The 25,785-nt window shown below is 44.0% G+C and overlaps 1 protein-coding gene across 2 annotated transcripts in view; it reads right to left on the reverse strand.

Annotated features, from left to right (window-relative positions):
- Positions 1-25,785, reverse strand: part of HDAC7 (histone deacetylase 7) — a 425,809-nt gene that overhangs the window by 154,701 nt on the left and 245,323 nt on the right. The window lies entirely within an intron of this gene.

Consider the following 25,785-nt stretch of genomic DNA (forward strand, 5'->3'; position numbering starts at 1 on the left):
CCATAAAAAGACCCTTTAATGTCAAAGTGAAGACGAATCTTCACATATTCATCTACATTTATTAAACACAATTCTGAATGTATTCTGAGACTTTTCCTTTCTGTTACTATGACACATCTAAATCACCACTGGGAGATGGTTTATGGACGCCCATTCACCCAGCGCACGGCTCAGTAAAAAAAACATAAGGCAGAACCGCACACGGTTGTACAACTATGTACAGCATTTTTTTCTATGTGGTTGTTGGTTGTGCGGTTTTCACAGGGGGATGCGTTTTTTTAGTGGTCCTGATACCCTTTATGTATGTATGTTTACCTGGAGATTTGTTGAAGCTAAAAACAGTCGCTGAATTTACCTAAAAAAAGCAGCCTGTTTTAGATTCTGTTTTTGTACTTTTCAGCACAAAAAACAGTGCCCAAACTAGTGGCCACTGTTTTTTCAGCTTGCAAATTGCTTTGATGGGAATCTGTGGCCAAGATACGTCTGGAGGCTCTTTTTTATTCAGTGCTGGTGAATTAGTTTCAGCGAGCTAAAAAAGCAGCACCGTGTGAACCACAACACTGAGGGTATGTGCACACACACTAATTACGTCCGTAATTGACGGACGTATTTCGGCCGCAAGTCCCGGACCGAACACAGTGCAGGGAGCCGGGCTCCTAGCATCATACTTATGTACGATGCTAGGAGTCCCTGCCTCTCCGTGGAACTACTGTCCCGTACTGAAAACATGATTACAGTACGGGACAGTTGTCCTGCAGCGAGGCAGGGACTCCTAGCATAGTACATAAGTATGATGCTAGGAGCCCGGCTCCCTGCACTGTGTTCGGTCCGGGACTTGCGGCCGAAATACGTCCGTCAATTACGGACGTAATTAGTGTGTGTGCACATACCCTGATTCCTATTAAAAGCAATAGGAGGCAAAAGCAAGTCTAAGTTCACATGGGTCAGATTTGCTGTTGAATACTCTGCAGGAAATTCTGGCCAAAAGTCTGCACCAAATAATGTTTGATTTTGTGCAGATTTTCGTCCGAATTTGCCGCTGCAGAAAAAGAGGGGAGAAAAAAAAGACAATACTCACCTTCCCTGACACTGCTGTAGCGAAGAGTCCCTGCTCCCCAGGCTGGTCTATTTTGAGCCGGCTTCCCGGGAGGACGTCTCAACCCATATAATGCTGCTGTTATGTAATCACTAGTTCAGCAATTCCCAGGGTGGAAGTTTATGGAATTGCTAGGTGAGCAATTTCCTAAAGGCTGCTAGAGACTGTCAGGAATGAGCCTGCAAATAGATCCACAACCCCAAATCCGTCACAACTTTCATCAAGAGAATCTATGGCTACTCTATGGTTTTCGCCAGGGCACACCGCAAGGCAGGTTGGACTTTGCAGCATGGAACCCAGGATGTTTTAACAGAGTTCTGTGTTGGATAAGAGGTGAAATGCAGGCAATACCAGAACAGATAACAAGACAACCAGAGGGTAAACAGAAAGTCCAAAATCACAAAGCTAGTGGATGTCAGGAATAGCAGAGGTCAGTACCGTACGGGAGCGGAAAGTCCAAATCAGTAAGCAAAGGTTAATGTAGAGACAAGCCGAGGTCCAGTTCCAAAAAGTGTAAATAGTCAAAGGTACAGGGTATAGTCAGTAGCTTGATCAGACACATGGAAGCAAGGAAAATCACAAGCAAAGAAAACAGAACCAACCCAGATTTAAATACTCCACTCTTTAATCTGATAGGAAGAAAGACAGAGAAGTGGAATAGGCTCAACAACTAAAATCAGAATCGCACAGAAGCTAGACTAGTAGTCATGGTAATCTTAAAGGGACAGACGTTTCCTAACAGCTGCAGCCTGTATTTGACTGCAGCGGTTACATGGGATAAAATGTCATCCTAGGGGGCCAACTCAGCACAGACCAGCCTGGGGAGTAGGGATGCATCGCTATTGGAGTTGAATATATTATTTTTTTATTTTAAAGTAGAAAAATATTTTTTTTCTTCTAGTTACGAATTTTGCTGTGGAAATGCAGCTATTTTGCAGCAAAAAACGCAACATCTACCATTTGTTGCAGATTTTTCACTTCCCCATTGAGCGTAATAGTGAAAATATTAAACAAATGCGCAACCATTCCGCAGCATAAATTGACATTCTGCAGATAAATCCACACCGCTGGTACATTTTTACACGGAAATATTCCACAGTATTTGGATGAGAAGTTACTGGATTGTCCATCTGCAAATCCAGATGGAAAATCTGTAGCAATTACGCCACCCGTGAACAAAGCCTAAAGAACTTACAGACTATTGTAGCTGAAGTGTAGGAGACATGCGACTGGTGTTTAACCCATTGCAATGTTAGGGGAGAGTCGCCAAGAAAAGGCCATTATTAAAAGAAAACCTCAAATGACATCTCAGTAACAGCCATTTGGGAGACTCCACTAGTCAAGAGGTTCTATGGTGTGATAAACTAAGATGCAATTAATTATTCTTTTAATAATTGCAACATATGTGGTGAATTTAGAATATAGAAATGTCTTAATTTGAAATAAAACGGATCTGTCACCATAAGATTGAGTTCACAGGTGGCGGATGCGCTGCGTAAAGTTACACAGCGTATCCATCCCGGTGATCGCAGGGAATTTCGGGTGAAAAGCCTGCAAGTGTAGTGCAGTTTTTCGCCCGGAATGACCGCTGCGGAAAACTGCAGCATTTAGCCAGCTGGCTAGCAGGCCGGTCTCCTGTGATTGGCTGCAGCGGTAACATGGAATGAAACGTCATCCCAGTAGACTGGCCTGGAGGAAGAAACCCTACTTCTGGGTAAGTATAAGATTTTTTTTCTGAGTTGCTTTTTCTCGCAGCAAAAAAACGCAACAACTGCTGCTTGCTGTGGGTTTTAACTCCTCATTGAGTTCAATAGGGAAAACCCGCAACATGTAAGCAGCATTTACGCAAATCTAATTGGCATGCTGCGGAATAAAATTCTGCACTGCATGTCAATATTTTAGCAGTTTTTCTGCTTAGTATTTACGCAGCGTGTGGATAAGATTTGTTCTCTCTCATCCACTTTGCTGCTACTGTATTATGCTGCGGATTTTCCACAAGAAATTCAGTTGCGGAAAATCCACAGTATTTACGCAACGTGTGAACTGACCCTAAAGGTGATGTGTTTTTATTCTGTTTAGTCCAATAGACCAGCGGCCCTGCCTCTATAATGTGCTTCCCTTATTATAGTGACAAATCTGCTTTTCCTGTTGATCAATACAATGAGATTATTAGACAATAAAATATAATAAATCCAAGGTAGAGGTTGAATTCTTTTTATAGACACATAAAATTGATGGTATGATCTATTATAACATATTTGACCCTTCAATTGTTGATGGGGCTGCAACTAGGGTTAGAGTGGTATTGTTGATATATACTCATCCGTACAGAGTACTCATTAGATATACATTTATTCTTCATTTTAATTTTAAAACTATGTCTGCTTAGTCACAAACATGGATGATCAGAAAATGCTCCCAGTACTGCGGTTAGGGAAACATATGCTACTAGCGCAAATCAGATGGGATTGCAGATCAGTACTGTATCTATAAGGGCTTGTCAACACGTTACGGAATTTCATTAAAACTAGCAGACATTCCGCTGTGGAAAAACCGCACCATTTTCTGCGTTTTTTACTGCAGAAAATGGTGCGTATTTTGCTGCGTTTTACAAAGTTAGGAGATAGTGACATCTCTGAACAATGCAGCATTTCAGTCCACTTTCCGCGGCAGGAATCGACATTCTGCAGTACGAAAAATACGCACCGCAGGTCAATTTCTGGTCGGAAATTTTACGCAGCGTGTGGATGAGATTTGTTAAATCTCACCCACTTTGCTGCTATTGTATTCTGCTGCATATTTTCCATCCGCAATTCCGGACGGAAAATACGCAGCAATTCCGGTACATGTGGACGAGCGCTAATAGCTTCCAGACCTGACACTGACCTGTACATTTTGGATGCCATAGGATTTTTTTCCTAAGTATGTTTGGACTAGACAGCGTCAAGGAAGCTGAAGATATTTGCTTATGATTAGAAGTGGATATATTACGCTCCACCTTTAACAAATACCTGTGAATATCGCCCCTGAGCAAAAGATGAAGGAATTTCATTCTTTGTATATTACTCCAGATTGCTCCATGAACAAAAATAATCAATGTGCAGCAGCTTCACAGTCAGCTCAATCATGGAGAACGTCTAATCCTCTTTGCTTCTGTTTCACAAGTGTGGATAGAATGTAAGCTCTGTGAAAACAACGCAAGATCTTCCTCTTATGATTTTACAGTAACGCGCTCAACTCAGCAAATATCTCGGTACAAATAAACATGGAGGTGGTGTGCTGCCGGCGTATCGAACACAAGCCAGTCATTGCTGTTCAATAGTTATACATTACCCCTTAGCTTGATTCACACACAGCCTATACATTAGTTTCCGTGGCGTTTTGATACACGTTTTTTTTGCCCAAAACGCTGCTGCCAGATGTTTCGTTTAAAGTCTATATTAAACTATGAGAAAGACAACATTTTGGTTGGTGCCATTTTTGGGGTCAGTGGCATTCTTCTTTTTTTTTTTAAAAAGCAGCATGCTCTAGGTACGGCAATTTTTTCCCATAGGCTTCTCTGTAAGACTTTAAAATGTCAGGAAAAACACACGTACCAAATGTCACTAAATGAAAAACGTCACCAAAAACACATGTAAAAAATGCCATTAAAACACGCATTTTAAAACGCTGAAAAAATGTGTGTGTGAAAGACGCCTGAAGGAGCAGAACAGCGAACTATTACAGGGGTTCCAGAGGTCTATAGGGCAAATACCTGAGCTCTAGATGTGCTATAATTTTCTCACATTCTGATTGCTCCTTAATGGAATAGGCCTCAGGCCTCATTCAGATGGGTTTATTGCAGCCATATTTAACAGTCCGCATTTTATATGTAGTATCCAGATCTCCACAGTTCTATTGAGCCCAACTCACAACACCATAGATCCTCATATGCTGTAAGTACGGCGCAGTATAACTCCGGGTCCAGGTGTTATATACAAAATACAAAGTTTAAATATGGGTATAGTATGCCCATCAGAATGAGGCCTAAATACTGAATCCAGTCGGAGGAGACCGAAGAAAGGTACATTTTTTTGTTAAAAGATGTATTTTCCACAAACATGGTGCACATAATTAGAGAAGATTTGCATTGCTCCTAGGGGAGAATATCTCCATACATATGGCGCCTAGCAGAGCCTGTGCCTTGTACATAAGCTCTAAAATTGGTTCCATTAACAAAGTAATTTTGAGCAGGTTCTTTTAAAGGAATATTCCAGTTTCTACAAATAAAGCTTGATCCTTTAAAAATAAAAAGTTACATAATTTTATAATATACATTCTGTAGAAATTTCTCATAAATTCCAACATCTGTTTGCAGTCTGTCAATACAAACCCTCATTGTTTACTTTCAGTGGATTAAAAAAATCTGTCCTGGTCATGTGATGGACACACAAGTGCATGGCTCATTACAAAAAAGAGCTCTGATAACTGTACTGCAACCATACCTCCCAACTGTCCCGGATTCAACGGGACAGTCCCAGATTCCAGGCGGTGTCCCGCTGTCTCGGGTGGCTGGTGGTATGTCCCAGGGTCAACTGTATCTGCGTCCTCAGTACGCAGATACAGTTGAATCCAATGCTGAAGCAAGGAACCGTCAGCTCCCGGCTTCAGCATTAGAACAGAGCGGAGGAGCAGAGGGAGCTCCTCGACTCGTCAACAACTCCACTGGCACAGTGCTACTTTACCAGGGAAGCCTTTGAAGTCACTGTCCATATATGGACAGTGATGTCAGTGGCTCATCCAGGAGCGGAATCCCCGGCAAGAGCTAAGGAGACATTATACTATATGGTGGCAGCTAAGGGGGCATTATACTGTATGGGGGCAGCTACAGGAGCAATATAGTGTACGGGGCAGCTGTGGGGGGCATTATGCTGTATGGGGCAGCTATGAAGGCATTATACTCTATGGTGGCATCTATGTGGGCATTACACTGTATGGGGCATCTGTGTAGGCATTATACTATATGGGGCAGCTATGGGGCATTAGGCTTTTTTGAGGGCATCTGTGTGGGCATTATAGTGTATGGGAGCAGCTATGGGGCATTATACTGTATGGGTCATCTGTGTGGGCATTACACTGTATGGGGGCAGCTATGGGGGAATTAAACTATATGGGGGCATCTATGGGGGCATTTGTGGGGGCAGCTAATGGGGCATTATACTGTATGAGGGCATCTGTGTGGGCATTACACTGTATGGGGAATCTGTGTAGGCATTATACTATATGGGGCAGCTATGGGTGAATTATACTGTATGGGGCAGCTATGGGGGCATTAGTCTTTTTGAGGGCATCTGTGTGGGCATTATAGTGTATGGGAGCAGCTATGGGGCATTATACTGTATGGGGCATCTGTGTGGGCATTACACTGTATGGGGGCAGCTATGGGGGAATTAAAATATATATGGGGCAGCTATGGGGGCATTTGTGGGAGCAGCTAATGGGGCATTATACTGTATGGGGGCATCTGTGTGGGCATTACACTGTATGGGGGCATATGTGGGGGCATTATACTATATGGGGCAGCTATGGGGGCATTATGCTGTATGGTGGCAGCTGTGGGGATTTATACTGTATGGGGGAATTTGTGTGGGCATTATACTGCATGGTGGCATCTGTGTGGGTATTATATTGTATGGGTTCATCTATGGGGCATTATAGTGTGTAGGTGTAAAGGATCTGCCAGGCACAGCTTCGGGGTTAACTCCCATAGGTAATCAGTCTACACCTGAATCTACGTCTCTGAGACTGACTCCATCTTCCACCACTCAGGATGGCAGGCTTAGGAGTGGGAGAGCCTATCGCAGCCTGGCCAGACGGAGCTAGCTCCCGCCCTCTGTCTATTTATACCTGCCTTTCCTGTTCCTCCCTTGCTTGTGATTCTTTCCGTGTGGTTTCCTGGCCCAGCTACAGCTCCTAACTATTTGATCCTGCTCCATACTGACCCTGGCTTACTGACTACTCTCCTGCTCTGCGTTTGGTACCTCATGCTCTCCTGGTTTGACTTGGCTCGTTCACCACTCTGTTGCTCACGGTGTTGCCGTGGGCAACTGCCCCTTTCCCTTTGCTTTGTGTTCCCTTGTATGTTTGTCTCGTGCACTTACTGAGCGTAGGGACCGCCGCCCAGTTGTACCCAGTCGCCTAGGGCGGGTCTTTGCAAGTAGGCAGGGACAGAGTGGCGGGTAGATTAGGGCTCACTTGTTCGTTTCCCTACCCCAGTCGTTACATAATCACAAGCCCATACCTAGTCTACCCTGGTCCCTGACACCACTATGGACCCCCTTGAGACCCTGGCTCAGCAAATGCAGGGTCTCTCCCTACAGGTCCAGGCCCTGGCTCAGAGGGTCAACCAGCCTGATGCTACCTTGGTAGTTCCCCTCACCTCACCTCCTGAACCCCACCTCAAGTTGCCCGACCGGTTCTCAGGGGACCGGAGGGCTTTTCTCTCCTTTCGGGAGAGTTGTAGGCTTTACTTTCGCTTAAAGCCTCATTCCTCAGGTTCTGAGAACCAGCGGGTGGGTATAATTATGTCCCGGCTCCAGGAAGGGCCCCAAGAGTGGGCCTTCTCCTTGGCTCCTGACGCCCCTGAACTTTCCTCCGTTGATCGTTTCTTTTCTGCTCTCGAACTCATTTATGACGAGACTGACAGGACTGCCTTTGCCGAGAGTCAACTGGTGACCTTACGTCAGGGTAAGAGACCTGTTGAGGAGTATTGTTCTGACTTTAGGAAGTGGTGCGTAGCTTCTCGGTGGAATGACCCTGCCTTAAGGTGCCAGTTTAGGTTGGGTCTGTCGAATGCCCTGAAAGACCTGCTAGTTAGCTATCCCTCTTCTGACTCCCTAGACCAGGTTATGGCTTTAGCGGTACGACTTGACCGACGTCTCAGGGAACGACAACGTGAACGTTTATGTGTTTTCTCCTCCGACTCCCCCATGATGCCTCCCGAGGTTCCGTTGCTTCGTTCCTCCCCGGAAGACTCAGAGGTACCTATGCAACTCGGGGCCTTCGTGTCCCCCCAACAATGTAGAGATTTCCGCAGGAAGAATGGTCTCTGCTTCTACCGTGGGGATGACAAACATCAAGTGAACAACTGTCCTAAGCGTAAGAATGCACCCGGAGAACTTCCGCGCCTAAGTGATCATCGGGGAGGTCACTTGGGCGCACAGGTATTTCCCGTAAATATGAAACGTAATAAGATCTTGCTTCCCTTTCAGGTCTCTTTTGGTGGTAGGTCTGCTACCGGCAGTGCCTTCGTGGATTCAGGGTCCTCTGCTAATATCATGTCTGTGGAATTTGCTATGTCTCTTGCTATGCCTTTGATTGATTTGCCTAAACCTGTCCCGGTAGTGGGTATCGACTCCACTCCTCTTGCTAATGGTTATTTTACACAGCATACCCCTGTTTTTGAACTCCTTGTTGGCTCCATGCATTTGGACCAGTGCTCTGTACTGTTGATGCAGGGATTATCGTCCGATTTGGTTTTAGGCCTTCCCTGGTTGCAGTTGCATAATCCCACGTTTGACTGGAATACTGGGGAGTTTACCAAATGGGGTAATGAATGTTTGACGTCATGTTTTTCTGTTAATTCTATTTCTCCCCCTGAGGAGGTGAACACGCTACCTGAGTTTGTTCAGGACTTCGCTGATGTTTTCTCTAAGGAGGCCTCCGAAGTGTTACCTCCTCATAGAGAATACGATTGCGCTATCGAATTGGTACCAGGAGCTAAGCTTCCTAAGGGTAGGATATTTAATCTTTCTTGTCCCGAACGTGAAGCCATGAGAGAGTATATCCAGGAATGCCTGGCCAAGGGTTACATTCGCCCCTCTACTTCTCCGGTAGGTGCTGGCTTCTTCTTCGTAGGGAAGAAGGATGGTGGTCTTAGGCCATGCATTGACTACCGTAACCTGAATAAGGTCACTGTAAGGAACCAGTATCCCCTTCCTTTGATTCCTGATCTCTTTAATCAGGTTCAGGGGGCCCAATGGTTCTCTAAGTTTGATCTACGGGGGGCGTATAACCTTATCCGCATCAAAGAGGGGGATGAGTGGAAGACTGCGTTTAACACGCCCGAAGGTCATTTCGAATACCTCGTCATGCCCTTTGGGTTGTGTAATGCTCCGGCGGTCTTCCAGAATTTCATAAATGAGATTTTGAGAGATTACCTGGGAATATTTCTTGTAGTGTACCTTGATGACATACTGGTGTTTTCCAAGGACTGGCCCTCCCACATTGAGCATGTCAGGAAGGTGCTCCAGGTCCTTCGGGAAAACAAACTGTTTGCAAAAACCGAAAAATTTATGTTTGGGGTACAGGAGATACCATTTTTGGGTCCAATCCTCACTCCTCATGAATTCCGCATGGACCCCGCCAAGGTTCAGGCTGTGGCGGAATGGGTCCAACCTGCCTCCCTGAAGGCGTTAGTGTTTTTTGGGTTTCGCTAATTATTACAGGAGATTTATTGCTAACTTCTCGGTCATCGCTAAGCCTCTTACGGATCTCACTCGCAAAGGTGCTGATCTCCTCCACTGGCCTCCTGAGGCTGTCCAGGCTTTTGAGGTCCTTAAGAAGTGCTTTATCTCGGCCCCGGTGCTGGTTCAGCCCAACCAAATGGAGCCATTTATTGTGGAAGTTGACACATCCGAGGTGGGAGTGGGGGCTGTCTTGTCCCAGGGTACCAGGTCCCTCACCCATCTCCGCCCCTGTGCCTACTTCTCCAGGAAGTTTTCGCCCACTGAGAGTAACTATGATATTGGCAACCTCGAACTCTTAGCCATTAAATGGGCATTTGAAGAGCGGCGCCACTTCCTGGAGGGGGCTAGGCACCAGGTAACGGTCCTTACCGACCACAAGAATCTGGTTTTCCTAGAATCTGCCCGGAGGCTAAACCCGAGACGAGCTCGATGGGCGCTATTTTTTACCAGATTCAACTTTTTGGTTACCTATAGGGCTGGGTCTAAAAATATTAAGGCCGATGCACTGTCGCGTAGCTTCATGGCCAGCCCTCCTTCGGAGGAAGATCCTGCTTGTATTTTGCCTCCTGGTATAATCATTTCTTCTATTGATTCTGATTTAGTCTCTGAAATTGCGGCTGATCAAGGTTCAGCTCCCGGGAACCTTCCTGAGGACAAGCTGTTTGTTCCCCTGCAATACCGGCTAAGGGTACTTAGGGAAAATCATGACTCCGCACTATCTGGTCATCCAGGCATCCTGGGTACCAAACACCTCATTGCCAGAAACTATTGGTGGCCTGGGTTACCTAAAGACGTTAAGGCCTACGTCGCCGCTTGTGAGGTTTGTGCTAGGTCCAAGACTCCCAGGTCCCGACCAGCGGGCTTACTACGTTCGTTGCCCATTCCCCAGAGACCTTGGACACATATCTCCATGGATTTTATCACCGATTTGCCTCCATCCCAAGGCAAGTCGGTGGTGTGGGTGGTAGTAGACTGCTTCAGTAAGATGTGCCACTTTGTGCCCCTCAAGAAACTACCCAACGCCAAGACGTTAGCTACCTTGTTTGTCAAACACATCCTGCGTCTCCATGGGGTCCCTGTCAATATTGTTTCGGACAGAGGGGTACAATTTGTTTCTTTGTTTTGGAGAGCCCTCTGTAAGAAGTTGGAGATTGATCTGTCCTTCTCCTCTGCCTTCCATCCTGAAACCAATGGCCAAACTGAGAGGACTAAATCAATCTCTAGAACAATATTTAAGGTGTTTTATCTCTGACTGTCAATATGATTGGGTCTCATTCATTCCCCTCGCTGAATTTTCCCTTACTAACCGGGTCAGTAACTCGTCAGGGGTCTCCCCCTTTTTCTGTAATTTTGGGTTTAATCCACGGTTCTCCTCCGTTTCACCTGGTAGTTCCAACAATCCCGAGGTAGAGGTCGTTCATCGGGAACTGTGCACAGTCTGGGCCCAGGTTCAGAAGAACCTAGAGGCGTCCCAGAGCGTACAAAAAACTCAGGCTGATAGAAGACGTTCTGCTAACCCCTTGTTTATGGTCGGGGATCTGGTGTGGTTATCGTCTAGGAACTTGCGTCTTAAGGTCCCGTCCAAGAAGTTTGCTCCCCGGTTTATTGGGCCGTATAAGGTCATTGAAGTCCTCAATCCTGTCTCCTTCCGGCTGGAGTTACCCCCATCTTTTCGTATACACGACGTGTTTCATGCCTCCCTCCTTAAACGCTGCTCCCCGTCCTTGGCTCCCTCGAGGAAACCTCCTGTTCCCGTTCTCACCCCTGAGGGGGTGGAATTCGAGGTGGCCAAGATTGTGGACAGCAAGATGGTCCAAGGCTCCCTCCAGTACCTGGTCCATTGGAGAGGATACGGGCCTGAGGAGAGGACTTGGGTACCCGCCCGGGATGTTCACGCTGGGGTATTGGTCAGGAAGTTCCACCTTCGTTTCCCCAGTAAACCAGGTCCACTTAGAAAGGGTCCGGTGGCCCCTCATAAAAGGGGGGGGTACTGTAAAGGATCTGCCAGGCACAGCTTCGGGGTTAACTCCCATAGGTAATCAGTCTACACCTGAATCTACGTCTCTGAGACTGACTCCATCTTCCACCACTCAGGATGGCAGGCTTAGGAGTGGGAGAGCCTATCGCAGCCTGGCCAGACGGAGCTAGCTCCCGCCCTCTGTCTATTTATACCTGCCTTTCCAGTTCCTCACTTGCTTGTGATTCTTTCCGTGTGGTTTCCTGGCCCAGCTACAGCTCCTAACTATTTGATCCTGCTCCATACTGACCCTGGCTTACTGACTACTCTCCTGCTCTGCGTTTGGTACCTCGTGCTCTCCTGGTTTGACTTGGCTCGTTCACCACTCTGTTGCTCACGGTGTTGCCGTGGGCAACTGCCCCTTTCCCTTTGCTTTGTATTCCCTTGTATGTTTGTCTCGTGCACTTACTGAGCATAGGGACCGCCGCCCAGTTGTACCCCGTCGCCTAGGGCGGGTCGTTGCAAGTAGGCAGGGACAGAGTGGCGGGTAGATTAGGGCTCACTTGTTCGTTTCCCTACCCCCGTCGTTACAGTAGGGGTAGCTATGGGGGAATTAAACTGTATGGGGGCAGCTATGGGGGCATTATACTGTATGGGGGCATCTGTGCGGGCATTACACTGTATGGGGGCATTATACTATATGGGGCCGCTATGGGGGCATTATGCTGTATGGGGGAAGATGTGGGGATTCATACTGTATGGGAGAATTTGTGTGGGCATTATACTGCATGGTGGCATCTGTGTGGGTATTATATTGTATGGGTGCATCTATGGGGCATTATAGTGTGTAGGGGTAGCTATGGGGCATTATACTGTGTGGGGGCAGCTATAGGGGAATTATACTGTGGGAGGCACTATGGGAGATGATACTGTGAGTGCTGAACCATGTGTGTATGGACGAGGATTGGGCGGGTTTGGAGGCGTGGCTTAAAAGGAAAAAAATTGTGCCGCATCTGTTATCAGCTCTTTGCGATACTTGAAAGTTAGGAGGTATGCTGTTATGTCACATGACCAGTTATGATTTTTGTCCTCTGAAAGTAAACAATGAAGTTCCTATTGAATAATAGCAAGCAGAGTTCTTTAAACACATGCGCAATTGATTCAGAAAGTATGTTGGAAAATTGTGTGACTTTAATACTGTGCTGTGAAGTGACGCTCTCTTCTTTGGACTAGGGTCTACAGCTAAAAGTACCAAGGTACATACGATCCGAGGAAAACTTTAGATATCAGGAGGGGGGAGAAGAGAGAGATTGCTTGCTACGTGCCACTCCCTGCACATACAATGCTGAACTATGTTTGGAATTATTGCTTTTGCCCAGTGTATCACCTCCTCTGAACTACACAGCTGCTGATATGGGGAATTAAACTGACTGCTACATAAGAATTCTCTGAAGTCATTTTTAATGAATACATTGTAACTAGTGTTGGATGGGCCTCTAGATAGTCCACATTACCATAATGGCATATTTTGGAAGTTATTAATCTTCTGGTATAGTCCCCAAAGTTTTGCCTAAGGGAATTACCAGAAGAGCTACACTCATACCCTCCACCTGCTTGACTTGAGCCTCAGTTCTGACAAAACTAGTAATGTCAGGATAGTACTAGACATCATCCTGCATATGGATTGTACACAAGAACAATTACAGCAGGTTAAATATCTACAGACTCAGATAACAGATGGGTATAGAGAAGCTGCACTGTTTTAGGTATATGACTCCTACCTATGTCACTTCTAGCCTGACATTTCCTTCAGCCATTAAGCCACACACTGTTGTGAGTCTGTTTCCTGCCCGCTGTTATTGAGTAACCCTTATTAAAAGTACACCAGCAAAACTCTGCTTATCATTACTTCACTTGCAGCCTTTTGCTGACTTCCGTAAATAGACATTTTATCTGATTGGCAAGCCTGGGCCGGCTACAAAACACTCACATATAATATAATAGTGTAATGATGAAATTGCTTTTGGCAGAAACACAAGGTTAAGCATTGTGTATATGTATATGTGTGTGTATATATATATATATATATATATATATATATATATATACACACACAGATGTAACAACCTTAATTGATATTTAATGCTTTGACATTTGACTGGCGCTGTATCCGCTTCTCAGTTTTCCCAGCTACTGAAACACGGCACAATTCACTTTAATCAAGCTGTGTTGCAGTTCCCTGTGCAGGGAAAAACTGTAAAGAGGTAAAGCAAAGCTAAATCAGAGTCCCAGCAGTAGGGCCCTACAGATCGCAAAGTGATGGCATATCCTAGCGATATGCCATCACTTTGTCTGATGGGAATAGCCCTTTAATGGCGGTGATTTTTTTACTAGACATAATTATTCATTTACTTTTTTTACTAGACATAATTATTCATTTACTTTTTTATGCCAATAAAAGTTATTTGGACTACAGTGGACAGTAAAAACCGAACCTTAAAAAGTACCTTTTCAATTTGGGCTTCTACCATTTTAAATCATGCAAAGTGTCCCTAAAATAGAAGCCCAAAATGTTGTTACAATCAGATAGTGGCAGACCCCATAGACTTTAATGGGATCCAGACGGTATTTTTTACTGCAAAAATGTAATGACTGTACTCTTCTTGCCTTTAGAAATATCTGAAAGTGCAAAAAAAAAAAACCCCCGATGGAAGATATGACCGCTAATGTAAACAGAGCCTTAAATTGGTCGCTGGGGCCCCACTAATCACAAGAATGGGGGTCCTGAGCCCCCCTGCTCCTCTTCACTGCACGACCGCAGTGAAGAGAACTTTAAATGTAGCGGCAGGCGAACATGCGCAGTGCAGCTCAATTCAAAGTCTATGGGACTGTATCCGTCAGTCTCATAGACATTTAATGTAGCGGCAGGGCACATGCTTGACCACTACTCCCTTCAAGTTACTCTGCACTGCACCCTCGTAGAAATGGCACAAATTGCACAAAAAATAAATAAATACATTTTAAAAAAATTGCAAAAATTGTGACTTCTGAGTAGTTTTCACCAATCTCGATACGTCTAAACAAAAGTGTATGGAGTTTAGCAGAAGGTGCGTAGCCACCCGTGGGCCAGTGCATTTACTATCATTTACACCATAAACTGCCATAAATCATATCGGAAATCTATGCCCTCTCCTGGCTGCCATTCAGTTTTGTTTGACATGGGTGGCTGCAAATCAGTTTTGGGCATCATTTATTTTTCTTTGGGAAATATGTTTCTTATTCGCATAATCTGATTATATCACCATTGTATCGAACTGCACTCGGAAGACTCTGCACTTTAGTATAATTGTCTTATTTTCCACCATTATATTATAATATATATATATATATTTATTGTTCTCACCCTTATTGTTTTTCTTATTAGGACTGGTATAGTCTTAATAAATCTCCCGTGTGTCTGTACACCTGGAAGATGACTCTGGTCATGACCGCCTTCTCAAATTTCAATGTAAACCAAGACTTATTATCTACTATTATCTCCCTTCAGCTGATGAAAGCCGGATTGATCACAAAACTCTTCATTTCCGAGACATTAGTGTAGCAGCTCAGACCAAATGTAATGTTTTTGTTTTTTTTTAATCAAAAGAGCATTGGCCCAAAATCTAATCCACTCAATAATATACATGGTGGAAATAGTGGCGCAGGAAAGGATAAATGCATAAAAGCTGAAAAAACACGTGTTTCCTTTGCATTGATCATATTCTATTTACACTATATGCATTTTATGAGCAAAAAGTACATTAAAAGGTCATTTACCACTGGATTTCCTCACTAGTAAAACATTTCACATATTTAGAATGTTCTGTAAAGTAGGAAGAAATTTCCGAACCAGCTTTCATCCGTTCCCTGCTGCCCCTATCCCTCGAGAATTAAAGTAGTTTGTAATTTAATATATATAACAATTGCCTACATAGTGGTGAAATAAAAGCGGACGTGATAAACAATAATAAGAGAGGCAAATAAAAAGTGGAGCTGTCACCCATGGCAGGGCAGCACGGTGGCTCAGTGGTTATTGGTATCAAATCCAACAAAGGGCCCAAAATATGTGTACGTTTCCTCCGGGTACTGGGGTTTCCTCCCACACTCCAAAAACATACAGATAAATTGGCCTTAGTGTGTTTGTGTAGATTTTGAGCTCTTTGGGGAAAGAGACTAATGTGATTGGTGACAATCTCTGTACGCGCTGCAATAATATGTTGGTGCTATACAAGCAAACGGTAAATAAATAAATTAAATAAATACCCCTCTAGTCAAAAAGGCTTCTGGGGTGATGATTGGGGCTGTCAAAAGGCCAGTCAGGTAAGTTTTGGACATCTAATCACCAGTTTGAGGTCCATTAATTGGGTCCCATGGCGCCAGTCTCCAAGAAAACACAACCTACATGGCACGGCCCAGGTGGTACTTTCCCTTTAATTATAAAAACATAAGCTAGAAAAGTATTGGAATAAACAATCTGAGTCTTTTGCTTTGCATAGCTTGATATGCCTGCTGTTCCGGATGGAAAATGCTATTCTAAGCACAACACTTCACACAGATTGCAAATGATAATATAAACTGGAACATCAACATTTATCATCCTTAGAATTGAAGTGTAACAACAGCACAAAAATCTCACACTCGCTGTTCTTGATGAATGAGGTAGAGATTTACCACCACTGGATTTCATATATTCGACAATGAGAGACATTATCAATCAGTAAGAGGTACGATGTGCAATACATGGCTAGGATCAAGTCGAAGATCTGTGACAGCTGTGACAAGTAGGGGTCTACATTAAAGGGATTGTCTGACCTTGACTACCCCCTTCAGATTGCACCTCTCCCCCCTCCAGAGGTTACCTGAAGGAGACCACTTTGTGATGTGTAACGGTGATGTTTATACTTGTTTTATTAGCAGGGAATAGAGGTTGATATGATATATTTCTCAACTCTAGTCCTCATGTATTTCTAATCTATAGTCCTTAAAGGGGTATGTCCAATCCTAAGAAATTGATGGCTGTTTCCCCTTCATTTCAACCTCCTAGTAACTGTGAATCGCCGACACACTTGTAGCAGGAGCTCACAGCATTACAGCCTTCTAATATTGAAGGGAATAACAGAAGGCGAGTATGAGCAGACAAGGAAAGAAGGGGAAGCTGTGCTCGTACGAGCGCTGTGGCCCCTTCAAAACAGATGATCAGCAGGGGTGACGGTAGTCGGATCCCCACCAATTAGGTATTGATGGCCTATCCTGAAGATAGGCCATCAATATCTTCGGACTGGAAAACCATTTTGAGTACCCCTTACAGGTCCTGATTTGAGGGTATCCCATAGAGAGAACGTCTGTGGCAATTCCTGATCCACTGGCCGTGATTATATCACCTGTGCAATACTAAAGGCTGCATTCACACCTTACGATTTTACAATCTTCACAAGACCGCCACTATCATTCACAAAAGCTACATGTGAACACAGCCTTAGGAAATTCTGGAAACTTGACCTGTTGGGGGCACTGTGGGCCAGAGATGAGAAACACTTATCACCTAAGAACTCGTATTAGGTATATGAAGACATAAGAAAAGGGGGTATTCAAAAATGTACAATCCATTTATCTTTACACTATATAATCAATGATCAAAAAACAGCCCACCAATAAAAATATGGATGCTGCTTTCACAATTACCCAGAGGCAGTGGGCTAAAATGAGTAAGGGGACCATGTTGATGTCTGGAACTTGTTTATCTAGTTGTTCAAAGACAGATGACTATTTGAGTTATTTAATCTCAAACCACAGGAAATGGATTATTCCTGACTATGAAATGATGGTAAGTAATAAATAATGTATTGACATGTAGCAGCTGTGTTTAATAAGCAAACCGTCGCCTAATATGTAGGTCCTTTGCCAAAAAAAGTTCATGGAATCATTTTGATAAGTGACGTTGTGTTATGTTCAGTGTCACTTCCCAGCGCTGGTGGCAATAATGAGAAGAAACAGGAACAGGGGCAACTTCTCGCTGCTATGTCAACTTTTATACAATTTATTTTATTTTTACAGGGTAACCTTGTTGCCAACATTTTAAAATGGGCACATGTGGTGGAAACTGAATTTTGAAAAATGTCACAAGTTTCATAATGTTGCGAGCTGCATATGTACAGTATAATCTATAGGCAGAAACACCCATAGAGTATGGCGCTTTATTACAGGGCTACGATGCTTCAATTCTAGCCTACCAGAACATTTATAGTTGACCACCAAGTTTGTGTGCAATTTCTTATATGGCATGGAAGTACACGTGCCGTAGACTGGGTGATTGCAGGTAAAATGTAGAAAAACTGGGAAATAAAATAATGCTGCTTCTTTTATTTCTCAGTTTTTCTACATTTTACCTGCAATCATTTGTGGTAGTGCCCGATACCCACTGGTTTTGGGGAAAGATGCAGCGAGGGGTGTAACTAGGAAACACTGGGCCCCATTTCAAACTTTTGAGTGGGCCCCCCTCCCCTGAGTGCTACACACATCCCCCCTTGGTAAATAGTGCCCCCTGTAGATTGTGCCATACATCCCCCTTGTATAGTTCCATACAGGCCCCCTGTAAATAGCGCCATATATCGCCCCACAAACCAAAAACGTTCCACTTACCTAGGCCCCGTTCCCGTGACGAATGGAGCTGCTCCTCAACATCGACGGGATCCTTGCGTAGGCCAGGTTATCCAGTGACGTCATCACGCCGGCCAGCGCAGGAATCTGATTGGCTGCAGGCCAAACCTGGCCTGTAGCCTATGGTAGAGCAGGGAGATACCTTCCTTCTCTGCCATAGTGTTCAATAGTATCTGCGTTCTAAAGAAGCAGATACTAGCAGCCGCTATGGTTGCTACAGTGATAGTTACACCACTGGCTGCAGCCAACCATAAGTTATTACCTGTGTGCACCAGTGTTGTACCTGTGGTTGTACAACTCTCCAAGTTGAGCGGTTTCATTATCGCCCTATTGATTTTCACTTATCCTGTTTGATCTGCACGAAGTGGCTCCGTGTGTCACCTTTTTTCCCTCTAGATTTGTTCTAGACTGGGCAATGGCAATCAGTCATCGATTGCCCCTCTACTTAATGGAGCTGGTGCCAGCATGAACTTAAAAGTTTTACCTAGATGCCATGTTAATGGAAAGTTTTTCCATGTCTCAATTCGTTCCTTTACTTGGACAGTAATTACAAGAACTTGACCAAGAATGAAGACAATTCCAAGTGTTACTTTCCATGACACTATCTTGTCAGATACAATGTACACCACCGGTAAGCAGCTTCTGGTGGGGGCATTAGAAACATGGGATTTTCTTGATGCTGGAAATATGGGACAAGCTCTTGCATGAGTCAATTTAATAAGCGATTTTACCAAATTAGCATCAATTTATATAGTAAGTGAAGTAGCCACCGCAGTATTCTTATATGCACTTGGAAACCAGATTGTGAGACCATTAAATAGTAGAATATTACTTTAAATAATATAGATAGATATTATTAATACGCAAAATAAAATCCTGAACACAACCACAAATCACCAGCTGCTAAGACCCTTATCCACCATAAATATTCACTATAAATATATTGTATAAAGAACTTTCCTTTCTTCCTAGAAGACTTCACGTATATACCACAGACATGTGAACCAGAAGCTGCCATCAGAATCAAGCATGGCAATAATGAACATGGGACATCTGACAGAGCTTGGAGGGAGATGTGGCCGCCATTGTACCCAGTTTCTTTACCCCGAGGTAAAAAGGATTTTTTTTTTTTTTATATGTGTACAGTTTGTATACACTAAGACCTCATGCACACGGCTGTGCCCGTAATCAAGGCCTGCGTATGGGAGCACGTATGGGAGTACGGCCTGTAAAATACAAAAAGTAGGACATGCTCCATAATTCCTGCCACGGTTCTGAGGCATGGTCACTTATCCGTAGCGATACGGAAAGGTGTCCGCGCCCAATAGAACTGAACAGGTCCGTAGTTGTGGACCGTACCACGGTCCGCAATTACAGAGATTTTTTACGGTCGTGTGCATGGGGCCTTAGAGTGTTAAGAAAGCTTTCCTTTTCATATTGATAATAAGAGGAAGTTTTTACGACAAAACAAATCAGGGTGCAGCAAATTTGACTTACAAAAAAAGGTTAGACAATGTAAAAAGCATCTGCTTGGTATCACAGGCACCATTACTGTTTGTGCTTCATAAAAGTCATATATGTAATTCAATGATATATATCTTAAATAGAGGTTGTAGTCAAAGCCAATGTACCCAGTCAAAACCAAGCATGATAAGCTCATTTGTGCCATCTATGTCCCTGGCACAAGTTGGCAGCTAGATTAGTGAATTTTTCAGCTACATTTTTTACAAAAATAAAAGTGAAAGGAAACCATGTGCCTACCCTAGGTGATAACTCTGATTGTGTGTTATGTAACTTGAAAGTACAACTCTCATCATGCATCTATACTATATGCAACAAAGACACTTCGTGTTTCCACACACTGAAAGCAATGCCATTCGTACCACTCCTCTGGGATCATGCTATGTGCCATAAACCTATTTATGCCCACGCACACCAAGAAGCCTGTTCCAATGTGGAAAATGTCCCGGAAAGGAAGGAATTATTCATTAACTTTCTATCTGTCTGGGTAGGGATAGAAAAAAGTAAAGTTGAGCTGTCAATTTGTCCTTCTGTTTGGAACTTTTTGAATGTATGTTTTGTTGAAAACAAGGAAAACTAATCTGCTATCTGTTCAAGTCGGCACCAAGAAAATATCTCTGTGAAATGCAAAAATTCAGAAATAAACTACTAAGTACAGACTAGTAATAAAATAAACAGGAATCTCTTTACCTTTGTTGGATGTGCGCTTTGGTTAGTCTCAAGCCTGTTACCCACGGTCTTGGTGAGCTCTTACTGTATGTCTATCTGTAAGCTGAATCAATCCAACCTATGTCTTGACGCTTTGTGTGAGTTTATCTTTTTAAGCAGTTTGTGGTTTGGCAAACACGTCTTTAACCTGAATGTACCTTTTTTTTTTCTCATATATAAGATTTTCTTCTTGGTTTTCTTTCTCAGTATAATTTCCGTGATGGGTTTCGAAATTAGCTATGACATGGCCTCATGTTGTTTAGCCTCCATTGCGTGAAAGTAAGCATACCAACAATGGTTTTATTAAAAAAAAAATGTTTTAAATTGTATTATTTTGATCAGGTGGTTTTATTTGTAAACATCAATTTGAAGGGATTTTCCACTGTTTAAATCATCATGACATGTTCTTCTACTATACCTTGACTGTAGGGGTCTTGGCACTTGGTCAATAGTTCTTTGGATCTGACTGAAACCATTGCAAAGCTATTGATTTCAATATTGCTATCTGTGTTATAGAAAATCCTCAATGAGACCAAATCATAGCTAAAGGGTCTGGAACAAAATCATAACTTGAAGCACCAAGTTATACCCCTGGTTGGGAAATTTCCTTAATCCGGGAAGCTCTTTTGCTTATAGCATTTTAGGGATCAAAAACTAATATTAAAGGCAGGGGAGGATTGGGAGATTAAAGTCGCCCTGGAAAGAAATCTAAAAGTGGCCCCATGTTGTGGGTGGGGCCAGCACAAGTAGGCGGAGTCAGCAAACCGTTAGCTGTAGCCACTTTGGTAGTAGATCTAATAATGCAGCCTTATTATTATTGTCAGCATTGGGCTGTGTTCACATCTGCATTGGACGCTCTTAGGCGGCTTTCACACCACTGTATTTCTATTAATATAATGTATGTACTGATAAAGCTCCCAGGAGATGCATTAAACGGTTTAAATCATGGATGTCTCTGCTGTCCGTCCTCCATAGGCGCCCATGTTCAAAAACCCACATACATATGCATGGAATAGCGCAGCTTTAAAGAGGCTCTGTCACCAGTTTATAAGTGCCCTATCTCCTACCTAATCTGATAGGCGCTGTAATGTAGATAACAGGTTGTTTTTTTAAACGTTTATTTTTGACCGAGTTATGACTACTTTTAGTTTTATGCTAATTTGTTCTAAATGCCCAACTGGGCTTTATTTTTACTTTTGACCAAGTGGGCATTGTAAAGAAAAGTGTATGACGCTGACCAATCAGCGTCATACACTTCTCTTCCTTCATGTCCAGCTGTACTCACAGCACAGCGTGATCTCGCGAGATCACGCTATGCTGTCACTCCCACAGCCAGCCAGTCACTCCCACGGCCTCCAGCCAGGAGGCGATGTCTGGTCATTCTCCCGACACTCCGGTAAAGTTACTGTGGGAGTAAGTGACAGCACAGCGTGATCTCGCGAGATCACGCTGTGTTGTGAGTACAGCTTGACATGAATGAAGAGAAGTGTATGACGCTGATTGGTCAGCGTCATATATCTCTCCCTTTACAATGCCCACTTGGTCAAAAGTAAAAGAAAAGCCCAGTTGGGCATTTAGAACAAATTAGCATAAAACTAAAAATCGTCATAACTCGGTTAAAAATAAACGTAAAAAAAAAAAGTAAAAAAAAACCTGTTGTTATCTTCATTACAGCGCCTAACAGATTAGGTAGGATATAGGGCACTTATAAACTGGTGACAGAGCCGCTTTAAAGCTATTCCACGCAGCAAAAAATTGTTGGGTGTATAGGAGTCTATAAATCCATTTATCATAGGCATCAGGAGCTTTCCTGCCACATACAATAAACTGTTAGAAATACCACAGTATGAAAGAAGCCTTAGGAGCTTCTACTGCAGGTAAAAAAAATTGTGACCAAAGTAGTGCAGCATGTGGCGCTATTGTGTCAACTAAAATGCTGGGGAGCCAATGGTAGGGGTACTATGGGGAACAGAAAGTGCCAGGGGGATCTCATGGGGTGCAGGGGACACGGAAGAGGATTTTGAACCTTTATTTGTGGTGGGGGGACAGATGGTGGCAGAGGCTCTGTAGGAGGAGGGGGAGAGGGGCATAGAAGGAGGCATAGGTTAAGTGGGGGGCTAAAGGGGAGAGTGTAGGTGAAAGCTGGGCGGTATTTAGTTAATGCTGCCCTATAACTCCTGAAGTTACGGAAGCAGCGTAGCTCGATGTCATTGCGGCTCCAGTTCTGGACCCAGGAAACATAAGTATAATAATTGCTTTGCTTTTTTATGTGTTACTAATTATTTATTTTTTTGTGTTTTACAGGTTGGGTTGTTAAACTACTTCGGATTCGAGGACTACTTCGATTACCGTGTTTTCTTAAATTCTCAATAAAATGGTTAACAAGGGTTGTGTCTGTTTTTTTATTTCAATAAAATATTTTATTTAATGTCTGATTTATTTTACTTTATCACTATGTACCCACCGCCACCAGGGAGCGCTGGGTACGATCCAGTGTCCGACCATCTGTTCTGATGGCCGGCCACTGGGGCGGCCGCAGCCTGGTAATATTAGGCTGGAAAAGCCCAAAAATCGTGGCCCTTCCCATCCTGGTAATGCTAGCCTGCTGCTGCTATGTTATATCTGGCTGGTTCTGAAAAATGGGAAAGACCCCATGTCAATCTTTTCTGATTATAATTTTTTTTTTCTTTAAAATTGATGTGGGGCCCCCCCCCCCCCATTTTTGATAACCAGCCAGATACAACATAGCAGCAGCAGGCTAGCATTACCAGGGTGGAAAAGGCCATGGCTTTTGGGCTTTCCCAGCCTAATAATACCAGCATGCGGCCACCCCATTACACAACCATCACTACAGATGGTCAGGTACTGGATCGTACCCGCCTCTTCCCGGAACCCCTGCTGACGGTGGGAACAGGGGTGATAATGGGGGTTAGTGTTAGCCTTTTCACCAGTTAACACAAAGCACTTCCTTAGTAATTAGACATAAAAAAAATATTTTATCAAAATAAAAAACTCCCACACAACCCTCGTTAACCATTTTATTGAGAATAAAAAAAAACTTACGTCTTTGAAGTAGTCCTCGAATCCGAACAACTCAACCTGTCAAAAAACACAAAAAAATAATCAGTAACACATATAAAAGCAAAACCATTATTATACTTCCCTTTCCTGGGTCCAGAGCTGGAACGATGGGAAACTCCTGACATCACTGCCCACATATGGATCGTGTAGTCGGGAACAGTGCTGGAGTCCCCGAGCAGAGTGCTAGTACAGGCTCTGACCTGGAACTAGGGTCCAGGGAAAGCTCCTGATGTCAGGAGCTTCCCAAGAGTCCCCAGGCAGAGCGCTAATAGAGGTTCTGCCCCAGGATTCCAGCCCTGGGAATACTCCTGACGTCACTGTCCATATATGGACAGTGATGTCAAGAGCAGTGCTGGAGTCCCCGGGCAGAGAGCTAGCTGATGCTCTATTCGGGGACTTCAGGCCGCTTGAATAGCCCCATTGGGGTTAACAGATTTTAATGCAGCCATGTGACGGCCGTTAAAAAACAGCAGTCACACTGCCGTTAAAAACGGTTGTGTGAATAGAGCCTTATAGGGGTTTTCCCATCAAGGACATTTATGACATATCCACAGGATATGTCATAAATGTCGGATAGATGCGGGTCCCACCTCTGGGACACGCATCTATCTCTAGAATGAGGCCCCCTAAACCCTGTTCTACCTGTTTCTTCTCCCACTGCCTCCTAGCCACTTCCTGACTATGGTCGGGAGTTACGAAAACAGCATAACTCGCTGAGATACGCTGTTTCTGTAACTCTCATAGTAGTGAATGGCAGTTACTGAAGCTATTATTGAATGGCAGTTTCGTAAACTACTATTGATTGCCGGTACTGAAGACAGAACATGGCAGGCGCACTACAAAACACTCCCATGTTTTCTGTCACCTTATACTGACCGCGCACGCACACTTATTGGCAGGAGCCGGTCAATTGCTGTATTACACAGCCGCAGCCCCGCTCTAATGACGGAGATCAGAGAAACCTCTGATCTCCACCGCTATTCCCTTGAATGCTGTGATCAAAGCTGACCGCATCATTCAAGGGGAAAATGGGAAGGGGGGATGCCCTTTGGATCGCATCACAGGGAATCCCTGTGACGCGACTGAGGGACATACCATATATGGGCAGACAGCACAGGGTCCATTGAAGGACCCCAGGTGTGTCTGACCATATTTCCTGTAAGTGGGGCATACTTAGGTATGTCCTAACAACTGCCTGTGTACTATCATTATATAGATATTTTCCAGTGCATTAAAGTTTAAAAAAATAAATAAAGAAATGTTAAATTAAAAAAAACACACATTTATTACAATAAACATTAAAATAAGTCGCAATACATAAAATATACACATATTCAGTATCGTCGCGGCCATAATAAAAAAAATGAATAGCGTCATTTATGATGTTTACGCTGTTATAAATAAAAACTGCTTTCTTTCACTTATTAATCCCTTCCCGCACCTTGGCATAAGTGCACGTGAGTAGTAACTTCGCTATAACAGTTAACCGCCGCGCGGCGCTACACCGCAGCGGCGGTTAATTGTGCAGGGTGTCTGCCCTGCTCCATGTTGCCGATCAGTGGCCCATCGCCGCTGATTTCGGCAATTAACCCCTTCAATGCGGCAGTCGATTGCGATCGCCGCGTTTAAGAGGATTAGAGTAGATCGGCATCCCCCACATGAATTTGCGGGGGCTGGCGATCCTTGTCACGGCAACCAGAGGTCAGACAATGGCATCTGGGCTGCCATGTATGGAAACCTAGGAGGACCAACCGGAGGCTAGTCCTCATAGGCTTCCTGTCAGAGTCACGTCACATCACAGTGACAGTTAGAACACATTACGCTACGTAGGTAGTGTAAAGTATTCTAGCAGCGATCATCGCTGCAGGTCTAAATGTCCCCTACTGGAACAAGTAAATAAAGATAATAAAAATTTGCGTAATTTACGGGCTGCAACATGTCAATTCCTGCTATGGAAAGTGTACTGAATTGCTGCGTTTTTCAGAGGAGATGTCTCCACCTCCTAACATCGGGAAAAACGCAGCAATTTACGCACCATTTTCTGCCGCAAAAACCGCAGGAAATGGTGCGATTTTGATGCAGCGGAAAGCCTTTTACTTTCAACGGAATTGCTGCAGAACTTTTCTGCAGCAATTCCGTTGTGTGTGGACAAGCCCTTACAGTTCCCCTACTTGCTCAGAACAAACAAGCTGTACTCACCAGTCCTGAGCTCCGTGGGG

The sequence above is a fragment of the Rhinoderma darwinii genome, chromosome 2 (genome assembly GCF_050947455.1).
Source record: "Rhinoderma darwinii isolate aRhiDar2 chromosome 2, aRhiDar2.hap1, whole genome shotgun sequence".
Classification (NCBI taxonomy): domain Eukaryota; kingdom Metazoa; phylum Chordata; class Amphibia; order Anura; family Rhinodermatidae; genus Rhinoderma; species Rhinoderma darwinii.